The 13,743-nt window shown below is 37.3% G+C and overlaps 1 protein-coding gene across 3 annotated transcripts in view; it reads right to left on the bottom strand.

Moving 5' to 3' along the window:
• Nucleotides 1-13,743, bottom strand: part of strbp (spermatid perinuclear RNA binding protein) — a 111,489-nt gene that overhangs the window by 66,322 nt on the left and 31,424 nt on the right. The window lies entirely within an intron of this gene.

The following is a 13,743-nucleotide window of genomic DNA, read 5'->3' as shown; positions in this document are numbered from 1 at the left end:
AAATGCATTTAAATTCATAGTTATATACATTTACTTACTGTAATTTGTTCTAATTTTGCTGTTCAGTGTTCTGTGTGTACAATTTCACGGCAAATTAGCAAATTTTTCTTTTAATGGTTTATCGTTCAAGTTTGAAAGCTTTATATCGAACTATCAAAAAGACCAGTGTTGATTAGTTTCATAACCCAATTAAACATGTTCTGACAACGTAACGTATGTAAAAATTGAGGTTGCAATGCCATCATATCGGTACAGGAATGCATACTTGACTGTAACAGCAAGGGTTTGGTTGACAGTTATGTCTCAATAAGCCTGACTTGTAAAGAAATACAACTTTTTGGTTTAGCTATTAAACTTGAACCACATCCAAGCCTGTTACAACCACTATCCCTGATGGATTTTTTTGCACCATTCACTGCTTGCATGGAAGCTGTAGAGCAGATCTTCATAAAATAACTACAGAAAAAGGAGTAATGGAGAGTGAACAGTAAAATATCAAGTTACCACATACAAAGGGACATTTTAAAATGGCAAATAAAAATAGAGCTCCCTGAGCGAGGCTTAATACCATCTTCATTTTCACATCTAGCCTTCAATGTGAATGGAGACAAAGAGAAATACACACAACGCAAGTGGGACTGAATGATTACAGTATTACAAAAAAAACCATGGGGGTGCATTGAAAAGTAAAGCAAGAAAGAAGGGCAGTTTTGATAATGAACACGGACAGGAGAAGGGAAGCGTTTAAAGGAAGGCCAATTGGAAAAGGAGTGCCGGGGGGAACCATAAACACGAGTACCGTGTCCCCATTTTCTTCCAGGCAGCCACTGGTCACTGGCCTGTAACACTGACAATTAGATCCACCTTGCACTGACAGACCATGTGCTTATGTTTTGCTTGTTACACTGAAACAGCTAACAAGCGGAATTGGTTTGGTCACTCATCTCCCAAAATTGATTGATCAACGAACATCTGCTGCACATGGTGTAAGCTTGCCAAAATGCCTAAAAAGGTTTGTTGGGGTTGTCCATCGATTCGATGATGACCATCTTCTTTTATTTGTGAGTCTGCTGATGTTTGAACAGTCCGATCCTGGATTGTGGTCTGAGACTCAGGTAAAAGAGGATACCTGCGCAATGATGTTTTTTAAAGTGGCGTAAGGGGTGCGCTTTCCCCAACGCCACTATCTTGATTGTAAAGAAGATGGTTCCAGTGGCAAGGGAAACCCTAGACGACTGGCATCTTTCTACAACTGCAGGCGGCTAACGGGATCCAGGTCTGTAGGAAACCGCCTCAAAGCGTGCCGCCACCAGCTTTTGGGATCACTCTTAGTCTGGACTCTACCCTTCGACCTGTTCGGCTTGGGTTACCCTACCAGGAGTACGAGACTCCCGCCGACATAGCTCTAGGGGTCATGGAGACGCGCAAAGTGCCCCACCACGATAAGGTGGTGATCCGTCGGGACACCTAAAAAGGTACATGGATTTGGGCCTACATTTTTCAGTTGATAAACCAAAAAGGTTTTAATAATGAGTGGAGCACGCAGACTATTGAAAAAGCATACATTTTTAATCAAATAACTTCGGCCAAAATTAGAAAAAAAAAATAGTTTGAGGTGGTAGTGGTGTTGAGTGATTCTTCCTGGAAGTTCCTTTGTCTTTCCTTACATGGTTTAGCCCCGCCATACCATCCATTATCTGCACCGCTTAATCTCGGTAGGGTCACTTCTGCGTTTCAGAAAGTTTGATTTAAAACACACCTTGCATATTAGGAATGTGATTGATCAGTTGACAAATACGACTGAGCTCATTTTCTTCAGAATCATTAACCCTAAGCTAAATCTCATTACTCCCTGTTCCCCTAAACTTTATTAAAATCTATCAAGCTTACATTTACAATGAGGGTAAGAAAGTCTGAATCCTTTGCAAAGCGTAAAGTGGAAGAGCAAGTCAAATCGGGAGCGCCCTAGTTTCTTCCTACCCACGGCTCCTTACATCAACAACAAGCTGGAAGCAATTGTGGAGAGTGAATTAACCAGTTGTGTTTTTAACATTGTGTTGTAAGTACATTCCTATAGAAGGCGCTGGGGGTCAAAGAAAAGCACAGGCTCAGGAGATCCAGTTGCAGAAAAGACCAGAAAGAATAAACGAGTGAATTGCAGTACTACTCTGATAGCACTTATTTCTTCTGAAAGTTAAACATTTCACTTTATTTTTGTAACCATATTCATTAAGTTTGATGGAGGAATTTTTTTAATGATCATGAGCTTTTATTTAACTGTAATTTAATTCGCAAACATATTCTTTTTATGATCCCTGCTGCATATCGGAAACTGTTAATTTTATATACTGAAGGGGTAAACAACTCAAGTTAATATGCACTGTTGGCCTGACACTATGTTCTTACGAGAAATGGAATGAGTTCCTTCCACACGATCATCTACCACCCCGTACAAAAACCTCTTACATTTGATTTTTCACACACTGGCATACATTATTAGCGTGTTTTTGTTTTATTTCTCACAAGAAGGAAAGGATAATCTGACAGAAGACCTCCAGTCATTAGCGCTAGCGCAAAGACATGTCTCCACACACAACTGTGCACATGAGACAAAAAAGCCATTTTCACAAGCACAAACATTGTCCTCACCATCATTTCCATGTGTGAAGGGAGGGCTACATTAGTGATGGGGGAGATTGCTCACTCGAAATGAGGGAAGGTCACCTGAGTTGTGTCCACCAATCTGTTGATCATCAAATCCTGTTTTTCATACCAGGGAAAAACGATTCAGATGGAGGATAAGGGTAGTGACTGCAAGTGATTTAGGTAAAGGATAGATGACGAGGGAGACTTTCTGATATGGCTCTAAACAGCAATTTACACCTTTCTCTTCTGATAACCATCAAAGGGGATGAGGAAAGAGGTTGAGGCATAAGGTGCAAGCCACAGTGCATGTCAACTAATGGCACTGGAATTGTTTTTGAAAATTACATACAAATATTTTTGGTGGACATATTTCAAACTGTATGGATACGATTTCACCATTTATACTAGCCCAGAACCATTTCATCTGATAAAACAATTGATGAGAACAAGTCATGTTAGTTGATTTACGTGTATACATGTTTACTAGCACCATGATATAAACACATTCAAGTGTGTGATTATGACTTGGACAAACACACTTTGGGACGCACAAATAATGAAACTCGGTAGCAGGTGGTGCGCTCAAAAGTCAATTGATGCAGGATCACGTTTCCAGTCATCCCTGTCTTCCTGCATCTGACAACACAGGCAAGTAAAATGTGTGTGCACAGCTTTGTTGGAGAGTGAGACAGGAGAGCCGCCAGGTCACAGAAATGGCAGTGAAACTTCACTGAAAGCTCTCCATTATACTCAACCCCAAAGCAAATTCTAAGTGACCCTGACCTATTTCCAGCAGAAACTGTAAATTTCTATATATTGTATATCCTTTTAGCGCAGGGTAAGGTAAGAAACGAGTATGGGACGGAAACGGATATGAGTGACAGACAAAAGGTTTTCAATCCCCCCTTTCTAAGTGAAGATTGTACTCTACCATGAACTAAACAACCAACCTATGTAAAATCGTTTAAGACATTTCTGTCCACCTGAACCACCATTCAAATCTTTTGAATAATTTCAAAAAGGAGCAATGAGGTTAACGAAAGAGCCAATGTCCTTGATTTGGTCTCAGTAAAACATTTCGCAACGGCATAGAATTATGTTCATAATAGTTTATGAATGGATAAATTCAATATAATAATTAAGTTTAGTAGAGCTATCGCAACAGGTAAATTCATTTGCTTGTATTACTTCTCTTTAATGTATTCATTTTGCCCTGTGCCATCCCACAGGCTTTAGGTCATTGGTATGCAAACCCTGCTCACTAAAAGTACCAGTTGCAAATATCAGTTTGAACTTGTTATATACAGTTGTTTCAACAATCATATAGTTTCTCAGAGCAGCTCTACATAGTAATGTAAGTTATTGAGGATATCACACTTGTGTCAGAATTCTGATGCATGATATCGTTTATGCCGCTTTGGTGCTAAAAAAGCATGTTTCTTCCTGAAGTGTACTTTCTAGACTTCATATAATATATATTTCATGAGTATTCAGAAAAGGTTTTTGTCATGTTTTTTTTTGCCATGCTTTTTTCCGTCAATATTTTCCAACTACAGTACATGGAAAGAAAAATAATTAATTGGGGGAAATTAATCGCCACTGTGGTTATTTGAGGGAAAACACTGTCAAAATACATACATTTTTTTTTTTTAGCATTCACACATTGTAAGTTACTTTTGACTGGGAACAGCTGCTGGATAAGAGGTCAGTCAGTATTGATGAGTTGGCAAAAAGAAACTGCTGAGGTCGCTCTCGGGGGAAACGGATAACATTGACAGGAGTGTAACTCTGTCCTCTTGATTATTGAAATGGAGATGGTTTTCTATGCTGATATCCTGAAGAGTGTAGTCATAACCAAAGACTTGGCAACAGAAATAAGCCAAATAACCCATCTATATGTCAACTAATCCACCCATCATCAGGGTGCTAACTCACAACTGCATACATTTATTTCATAAATGAAAGAGCATGCATAAGATTCCTAGACTATTGCAGTCGTAAACATGCGCCATCGGAGCCTCCCGCTGTGTTGATTTCAACAGGAACAGATGGCATTACCAGAGCTTCCAAGGCACAACACCCTATAGTATATAATGGAAAAGAATAAATATAGCAAGAGTTTCTACTTGCGTACATGTAAGTCTTAACAATTGTAGTGCATTATGTGAAATTATACTTTTTGAAGAGTGCTACAAAAATCATATCAAACTGGTCTTTGGACTATATAACTGATCCATTGACACTTAGTAGCTTAATCCTGCTTGAAAGGCTTTTCACCGCTAAGCTTGAGGTTGGCAAAACACAAAGCTGACCACGCCTCCAACTCTGGCTTGGCATATCTAACCGCGTGTGTATGTGTTAAAAAAAAACCATTATAAGCCAGCAGTGTTCTATACATAGAAAAACAAACATTGTGTATATGACAACTATATTTCGTTGTCACAATATGTTAACCCATTTTGTAACAATGACAATAAAGGTATATTCTATTCTATAGTTTGAGAATTTTAGACAAATATACATTAACAGCAAGTGAGTATTAAATGTGACATTCTCAGTTGGTCTGTCACCTTTAGAACAATATCTCAATTATATAGTTATACAGTGTAACAGTATAACGGCACTGACACACATAAATTTGCAAGTCTTTTTTAATTTAAATATTGTCAATCTATCTATTTTCTGTAGCAACTCGCATCATAAGGGGCTCCAGTGAACTTAAACCTTTACCAGACAACAGAGTTGTATTGGCTACCAGCCAAATTCACACTTATGGACAGTTTAGTTTTTAAATACCAGCATGTATGATTTGGCAATGTGGAGCCAGGCTATAGTAATTGGAGAAAGTCCAAACAAGCACACTTCAAAAGTGTGATGCAGAAGTGGCAACATAAACTCATTAAAACATGCTTTGCATAGAATTAGTACATTAAAATAGCATTATCCTTAATAATAGAAATAAAAGTGATAGGGCCAATAAGATCAATTTTAATAAGATACATCTTCAAAAAAAATGAATGTGCTGTACAAAACATATCTAAAGATAATTAGGTATGTTAATATTTTGAATGAACCCATTTTACATGACTAGTGAGAGTGGCAATGTGTCAAGTGACCTTAAATAAACAAAAAGGTTTTAACGTTTTCAGGTTTAAAGTTTTTGCAAACGTCCACCTAAAGTGGTGTCCACAAAAAAGCAAGTGACTGTACTTGGTAAGAATCCTACCAAATATTCTCAACTATATTTGGTGTGAGTGAGCAAGTGAGAGAAGTCCGTTAAGAGATAGCAGCTTGGTGGGCAGCAGTAAGGCTAGGATCACACTGCAGGGAAATCACATTTTTTTGCACGGCAGGACAATTACCTAATTTGTTAAAGTCCATCTAAATGGCACATAACTTTTTTTTTTTTTTCACACCAGACCCAGGCAACTCATATATGTAGTCCTCAATCTGATCCATATCTGATCTTTTGGATTGTGACTTATGTGTGAAAGCTTGAGACGCATTAATGGGACTTGCACTTTATCAATAGGTGACAGACGTCACTACTCTGCGTTCAACGAGGCGGGAGGAAGCGGAGAAATCAAAACCATGGCCAATAAAAACACGGCCGAATTCACATATTGTTTATTTTGTGACTCATGGAACAGCCAATATTGCATCGCATACAACCGGATTCACAACATTTTGTTCAACATTACTGCTGTAAACAAGCAGTGGCGCACATTGTTAAGGTTATAGTATCCTCTAGTGCAGGGGCCTTCAACCTTTTACAAGAGAGCATTTTTTGTAACTAATGAAAACAAAAGGCACAGAGTTTGATCAGTTTTTCTAAAATAAAAAAAAGTACCATGTTATTACTATGTGTTTATTATGTTTTAACTGGTTCATTTTTGGAAGTAGGGCTAAATATACTCAGTCAACCACTTAAAAAATAATTTTGCTAAAAAAGAAAAAAAAATCACAATGCCTTAGAACTGGTGAACCATTTCATAACAGCTGTTCTTAAGGGGCACCCTGGTGCCTGTAAGCAACACATTGGTGATCCATGGTGTAGCTGTAGTTAAAATTATTTACATTCACATACCACCACGCAGACAACATTTCAAAGGGGGGAAAGTGAGGATTTGGATTTAATTAATATTTGGGGGACAACGCTCCGCCGTTAACATCCATGAGTACCTCCGCAAACACTGAGCGCATTGCGTGTGCCGTCTAATGGCCTCTTCTGAGCATGCGGGAAAATCGTGGCGTTCACACTAGATCACACAAAAACATGGGATTTTACCATAATATTGGAATTGAGAATTAAGTTCTGCAGAGTGAACCTAGCCCAAGTTATCAAGCATACTAAAAAGCCTAGCAAGAACACTTATCACTTACTAAGTTAGAAATTACCAGTTTACCTTTAAACTACCAGGGACCATTTTGCACTATTATTTAGCAAAACAATTTTTATTTTTTTCCCCCCAAAAACAAAGTACCGTAAAATTCGCACTACAAGCCGCGATTATAGGCCAGGGGCGCCCGAGCAGTAAAGGTGAGAGTGAGACAAGTGGAATATATGTGTCGAGGAAGACCCAAGTTTAAAGTAACTTTGTGCATGAATAAACCCTCATCATGGAAAAGCTATCAATCAAAAGGGGAGTGCTTACTACAATTTTGGGAATAATTTAATGACTCTATTTGTAAACGGAAATTATGCGGCAAAACAAGAGAAGCAACGTCCAACGAAGCAGAAATTTTTAAGGTGAATTCCTATTTATGTCGGCATTATCTATGTTTTTGAGTAAATACTTCACACGGTTGGATTCTATGGATTGTCCTTGACTTAACGAAGCCACTTTCCCTGACATTCAGACTAGTTGAAGACAGCCTACTGGTGAGTTACGCCGGCTTCATAATTTCCAGGTATCTCGTTTCAGATTGATCGTGATGTTTCTCTGATAAGTATATTTTGAAATGGTTATTATATCTTCGATCCCATGAGTTTAAGCTTTCCAATGACAGTGACAAGAGACATCATACAGACACGCATTTGTTTACCAAAAGTCCAGCGGCCCAACAACAGGCTGTCGGAATGTTAATGGGTTAAGGTACCGTATATTATTAAAATTATTTCTGTGTACCATCCTTTCTTGTAAATATCTCATGTTTCAATGTCGGCACATGGAGCTTATAGTCTGGTGCGGCTTAAGTTTGTATAAAATGTTTTTTTCCTTTAAAAATGTACTAGTTGCGGCTTATAATCATGTGCGCCTTATATTCCGAATTTTGTGGTATATGGAGCTACTCTTATTTTTACTGAGTCCACTACCAGTATATCCAATAAGAAATCAAAAGGAATTTGGAAAATAATCATATCTGGACTGCAGGAAGGACATTCTCAACTATTATCCAAATATCGAGGGTGGTAAGCACTGCATACATTATCGCAAAGCCGTGCTAGTTGAAAAATTAAGTAAGAGCATGACTGCAGGGTTTGTCCAGATGTGAACTAATTCCCTAATGGTGGTTTTACTCCACAACACTCAGAAGCAGGCTGTTGAGCACACACACTCCTCACTGTTAGGTATGCCAGTGTACTATCCTCTGGCTAGCTTTCGGACCATTCTCATTAATAAAAACAGTGGTGTGTGACTGTGTTGGCAGATGAGCAGATAACAGGAGTAGGTAATGAAATGAAAATATACTATTAGTATCATATATCAATTAAAGGTACATATCCTTGTGACTCATTGTCATTAGGCTTCACTTAAAGTAGGTCATGTATTTTTTTCCCAATAAGTGCTAAAAGGTGTCAGGGACCCCAAAAATAACGCATATTAAATTTAACTAAAAGCATAGCCGAGAAGAATATTTGGATGAACATTTGACCATATTTATCAAAATATTGAAAACAGGATAGGTTAAACACAGTGAATGAATTTATTTTGTTGAATATATGCCATACACGGATGTTTCCTTTTGGTTGTCTTACGAGCCAAAAACAACAAGTCCACCTCTATAGCAGAAGCTGATGAGTGACTCGATTCATTATGGGACAATTTAGGGTAGTATGCTCCACACAGCAATTTTATTTGAATCTTCCAGGCTTTCTCTTTGGGCTCTGGGGGGAGAAGATGAAGGGGCAGAGAAAAAATAGGCAGACCCACTGTGGAGAGTGTTGCACTGGATGGTGGTCAGGAGTGTGACAGCCTACAGTGGCACACTTAGAATTGGTTTTATGCTTAGATTTAGGCCTGTTTGCCACTATTGAAGAATTCAGTTTCGATATAACAGAAATTCTAAGAAAAGTGTGATCAGTGTAAATTTTCCCTCATTTTTTCCTTGAACCTCTAGAGCATTAAAATACAAAATGTCATATCTCACAGACACTAGCAGCAGTACAACAGAACTATTCTGTCAGAAAAATGGTAAAAATCAACAATTCCTACTTCCTTCCTTTGGATTTACTTTTTATAATTTTGGAATTTAGCAACATTTGCCAGGCAAATAGCTTTCACAGGATACATCTTTCTCAAGAGTTTGTTTGTGGGACAAAAAGAAGAATCAAATTGCAAATAGGCCCGGGACAATGTCAGGGAAATGAAGACGGTGAGAGATTTGGATTCATTCAACTTGTCCCCTTGGGACTGGTCACCATGGCTACGGCAGTTTTTTTTCCCCCCCAGCTGAGCAAAACAAATAGAAAGGCTGCTGATATGCTGTAATACATATCAGCATATTAATAAGATACAATCCACAAATAGGCCATCGAAAATAAATATTCAGGCCGGCACATCGGTGACTTAACCAGAGGATACCCGAGTGCCTACAGAAAACAAGCAAGGCGGCAGTCAAACCAATGACCCACGGTGTGCTTTGTGACCTCTAATGGAGCGAGATGAGAACAAAGCGTATTAACCAACTACAGCATATCGTCTCCTCTTACAACACAATAACACCTCATTTATAATTTAGGGGCTATGGAAAATCTGACAATGGGCTATCCTCATTCGGAACAGTGAATGGTCGATTAATAGAAAAGCGATTCTGTTCCATTTCCTATGCTGACAGATATTTTAACAGATTGCTTAATTTTCTAGTCAATTTGTATCAACATCTCTAAGTACACACAAAAATACATGCAATATATTTAATATAAAATTCAAAATCGTATTTTCCTCCATATAAAGAAATGGGTTGCTCTTCATTATCTAATCGAATTTAACATATTATTTATTTGTGTATGAGGCACACTCGTGTATACTGCGCACCCCTAATTTAGTATTTAAAAAAGAATGGTAAATATGTTGTTTCTCTTTTTCTTAGCTCCAAGTGACAAATGTTGAATATGGGCGGCAATGATTAAAATAATTCATCATGAGCTACACCATAGAGCGGTTTTCCTTGTGCTTTTTTGCGTATATTTATCTTTCAAAACGAATTTCGTTTTTCTCCTTTCTCTAATACAAATGTCTGGTACTGTGAAAATAGTGTGATGGAATAAAATCTAATGCTTTGTAATCTATTTCACTGGTGGTCAAGTGATTACTCCCACTGATGCGAGCCGGGTTGGAATTCCGTTGCACACAATGTTTGTAGTCAGCGATATTGCAAAAATACTACTGTTAAATTTCATGTATAACGCATAGCCAAACTTAAGAGTTCTTTTTAAGGTTAAAAAAAACCTAAAGTGCATTACAAACATAAAAATAAGGTAAACACACATTTGAAAGTAACCAGTTAACTGGATTTCTATTAATTTTTTTCCCCACAATTTAGAAAAGCTGATTCAGCCTGAATTGTATCATATATGCAGCTCACACTTTTGTGCAGCGCTAATGCTGGATGCTAATGTTAGCAGCCCGGGCTGTGATTCTAGGTAACAAAGCTAGCATCCCTTGATGCTAGAAGCCAAAGTCAGTTACAAGTTACTTAAGCCAGTTACTAGCGCTGGCATTAGCAAAGCAACCTGCTACTGTAGGCGACCCGCGCATTGGAATGTGCAAAACCAGGCCAAAATCAATGCATATTCAGTCAAGGCCTAAATCAATAATTAATTGATTTTATCTCTTAAGAAATCATTAATAGTAAAACAATTGAATATAGGGAAAAAATAAAATGAAATAATTTCCCACGTCTATTGATAAACGTACTAAAAATCAACCTCAGAAAGACAGTTTGGGTAAGTTTAAGGTAGTATATTAACCATATATGTGCAATGATTAATCAGTCGAAAAACACAGCATAACATTGGATGTAATGTGAATCAAAACCAGGTTGTGGTTGTGAGAGCGTTAAATCTTAACCACCACACCACCAGTAATATAAATTATATAAGAAAAGGCATTCGATATAATCCCATTATGACACTATTTTTATTCACTGTACCTACTAAAATTTTAATTTTAAAAAGGAAAGAGATTGTTTTCATGCCTCGAACAGTAGTGCCTTTTTTTTTTTTTTTTTTACAACATCAGACAATTAATAGTAATGACAACTGTTGAGGGCTGAGTCATAAAAGAATGATGGGCAATATTTGAGAAGATAGGCTAATCATAGTTGGCCCCTTTTTAAAAGGAAGGCATAATTTTTGAGGCCCGAGAGGCATGGTGTGCAAACGGATATCAGGATTGTAAGTTCCCAGTAGGAATGTGAAAATATATGGGTTGAAGTTGTGTTCCGCAGAATAAATAGATACAGGTCCTCCTTCCGAAATTTGAAAAGATATTAGCAAAATTCAAGCAGACTAATTGAATTATTGATGGAATTTAGGGGTTATGTGGATGCCTGACGGTGCGTGTATTTGTGTGTCGAGTGAGCGATGCTCACTGCTGCGCTCGCAGGCAAAGTCACGGTGATTTCAAGGACACTGCGGCGGAGGGGATGGAAAGACAGAAAAGAAACCACAAAAAAAAGTATAAACTCAAGTGGAGACGTAAAGGGATTTTGTCATAAGTGACCATTAATGGTTAGACAGAGAACGCAGATCAAAAAGAAGTGCAAACCAAGACTGCCAGAGTAAGAAAGAATCTGGAGAAAAATGGCGTGCAATCATGCAACTCCGTGAATCTGTACTTTTCTTTTAGAGTGTGTTGTTTACTTAGCAATAGTTTCAATGTAATTGGCTCTTTGCATCAAGTTAGAGCAACAGAGCTTGGCAACTTATTTATTTTGAAGCCAAGTTTGTTGGCCAAGTGACTTCTTAGAAATGGGAAAATAAATTATTGCACAAAGGTTTTTTGATTACCAAGCAGTAAAATGCAATACATTTGAGAAGTTAATATTATCAAGAGGAATTATTGAAATTAATTGTGTGAATCAGTTAATCACGTCCTGAAGCACTATAGGAAAAATGTGGTTCGTAACATGGCTGGAATGACCAAAACGCTTTTTCGTTTCAGTCTTGGTTTTAAATATCCCAATCCAAAATGATAGTTATAACAAATGTTTGATGCAATGCACATTGTCAATTTACAAGTTTAAATGGCTGTGAATGTGTTAACAGAAACAACTTTTATTTCAGGGTTTTGTTATTTATTTTTTAATCAAACTCTTGCTTCGGATAATTCAATTAAGAATAAAAAAATAGAAGACTCTGATTTTTTTCCACCTACTATGTTGATTAGTTCAAGGTTCCTGTATCTTAAGGCAAGTTCAAGATGTTTTAAGATTTTTTTAATTCCTTTTCAAATCAATTTTAAGACCAAGTACACCATTGACACAAACAAAACACAAATATTTCTTGCACACGATAGTGTGCCCTGTACACATTATCTGAAGGTGCTATGTGTGTAGTGGATAGTCCTAAGACATGCGGCTGCTCTGAAAAGCCCAACTGAAACCACATCGCCATTTTAATGGTTCTGTTATTGAGGTCACGCGATGATGCCACTAAAGTAAATCGGTGAATAAAAAAAAAATAAATCAATGTTAATTAATATTTTTAGTTCAAACAAACTTAAATCTTAATTATGAGTTTACATTGTTGTGACCTGTAGAAATTGTATACAATACATTTTAGAATAATGACTTCAATGCCTAAAACAACTTTCCAAGTATGTGCGGGAACCCAGAAGTTAAAATAAATACACCAGCACAATTTATTACGCAATGCATTTCACACACTATAAATGCATTTCGAACTAGATTGTGCCATTTGAACAGAACTAAAGATAACGGCCAACCAAAAACAGAGCTTAACAGCAACAGTCATGGCTCCATGCATGAAGGTAGCAAAGCAAAGTTTGCTTCACTACCAGCAGGGATCCGCTAAACCTCTGCAGTAATCAATTATTTACACATACACACGCGCATTCAGACCAACAAACACCCCCACTGAGATGCAAGTGGGGAAGGTTGCCGGGTGAGTAGCAAGAAAGCTACTTTAAACCTACAAGTAAGAGGTTTACGGTAGAATGGATAGATGGACGCAACAACAAAGACTTAAGTCCCAATTAATATTGAAAACATATAACACAATGTATTTCTATCTTTTTTCAAATTCAGTCCTTTTTAAATTATTATTTGTATACAGATTATATTCTGCAGTCTCCTGATGCTGTACCTACCATTATTTATGGACATCACCATCGTGCGTCTATTCATCTATGGTATGCTATTTTTATGTGCAGAAAAAATGTATTATTCAGGTGACTTGTCAAATACTCTGCTGCGTTACATTATGCCCAAAGGTACAGTGAAACATGTACATTATATAATTTGAGAATTGTTTTGATCATTCTATATTACTTATCAATAATTTTAATTAAGCACTAAACTTTCCTCATTGTTGGATTGCCAGAGTAATACTAATGAATATAATAATAGCTAGTTATGGCAGTTGTGGGAGTATTTTGAAGGGTGTGTCAGGGTTGAACATCGAAACGAAGCAGGTTAGAGTTCACAGCGATGGAAGAAAATCTTTGTTGGTGTCCAAATTTCACACATAGGTAAGAACTTCATGCATTTGCAAAAGCATGTGTAAAAACATTTACCCTATACATGACTTCCCCTCAAGCAGACAATCTGAAGTTTGATGGGATCACAATGCTCTCTTTGGAAAATGTTTGCATAAATCTTAGTATAACATTGTCAGAGTGATTTTCTTGA

The sequence above is a fragment of the Urocampus carinirostris genome, chromosome 16, assembly GCF_059441175.1.
Source record: "Urocampus carinirostris isolate Australia breed hairy pipefish chromosome 16, RoL_Ucar_1.0, whole genome shotgun sequence".
Classification (NCBI taxonomy): domain Eukaryota; kingdom Metazoa; phylum Chordata; class Actinopteri; order Syngnathiformes; family Syngnathidae; genus Urocampus; species Urocampus carinirostris.
The sequence above is the reverse complement of the archived record's forward strand: the minus strand, read 5'-3'. Positions and strand labels throughout refer to the sequence as shown.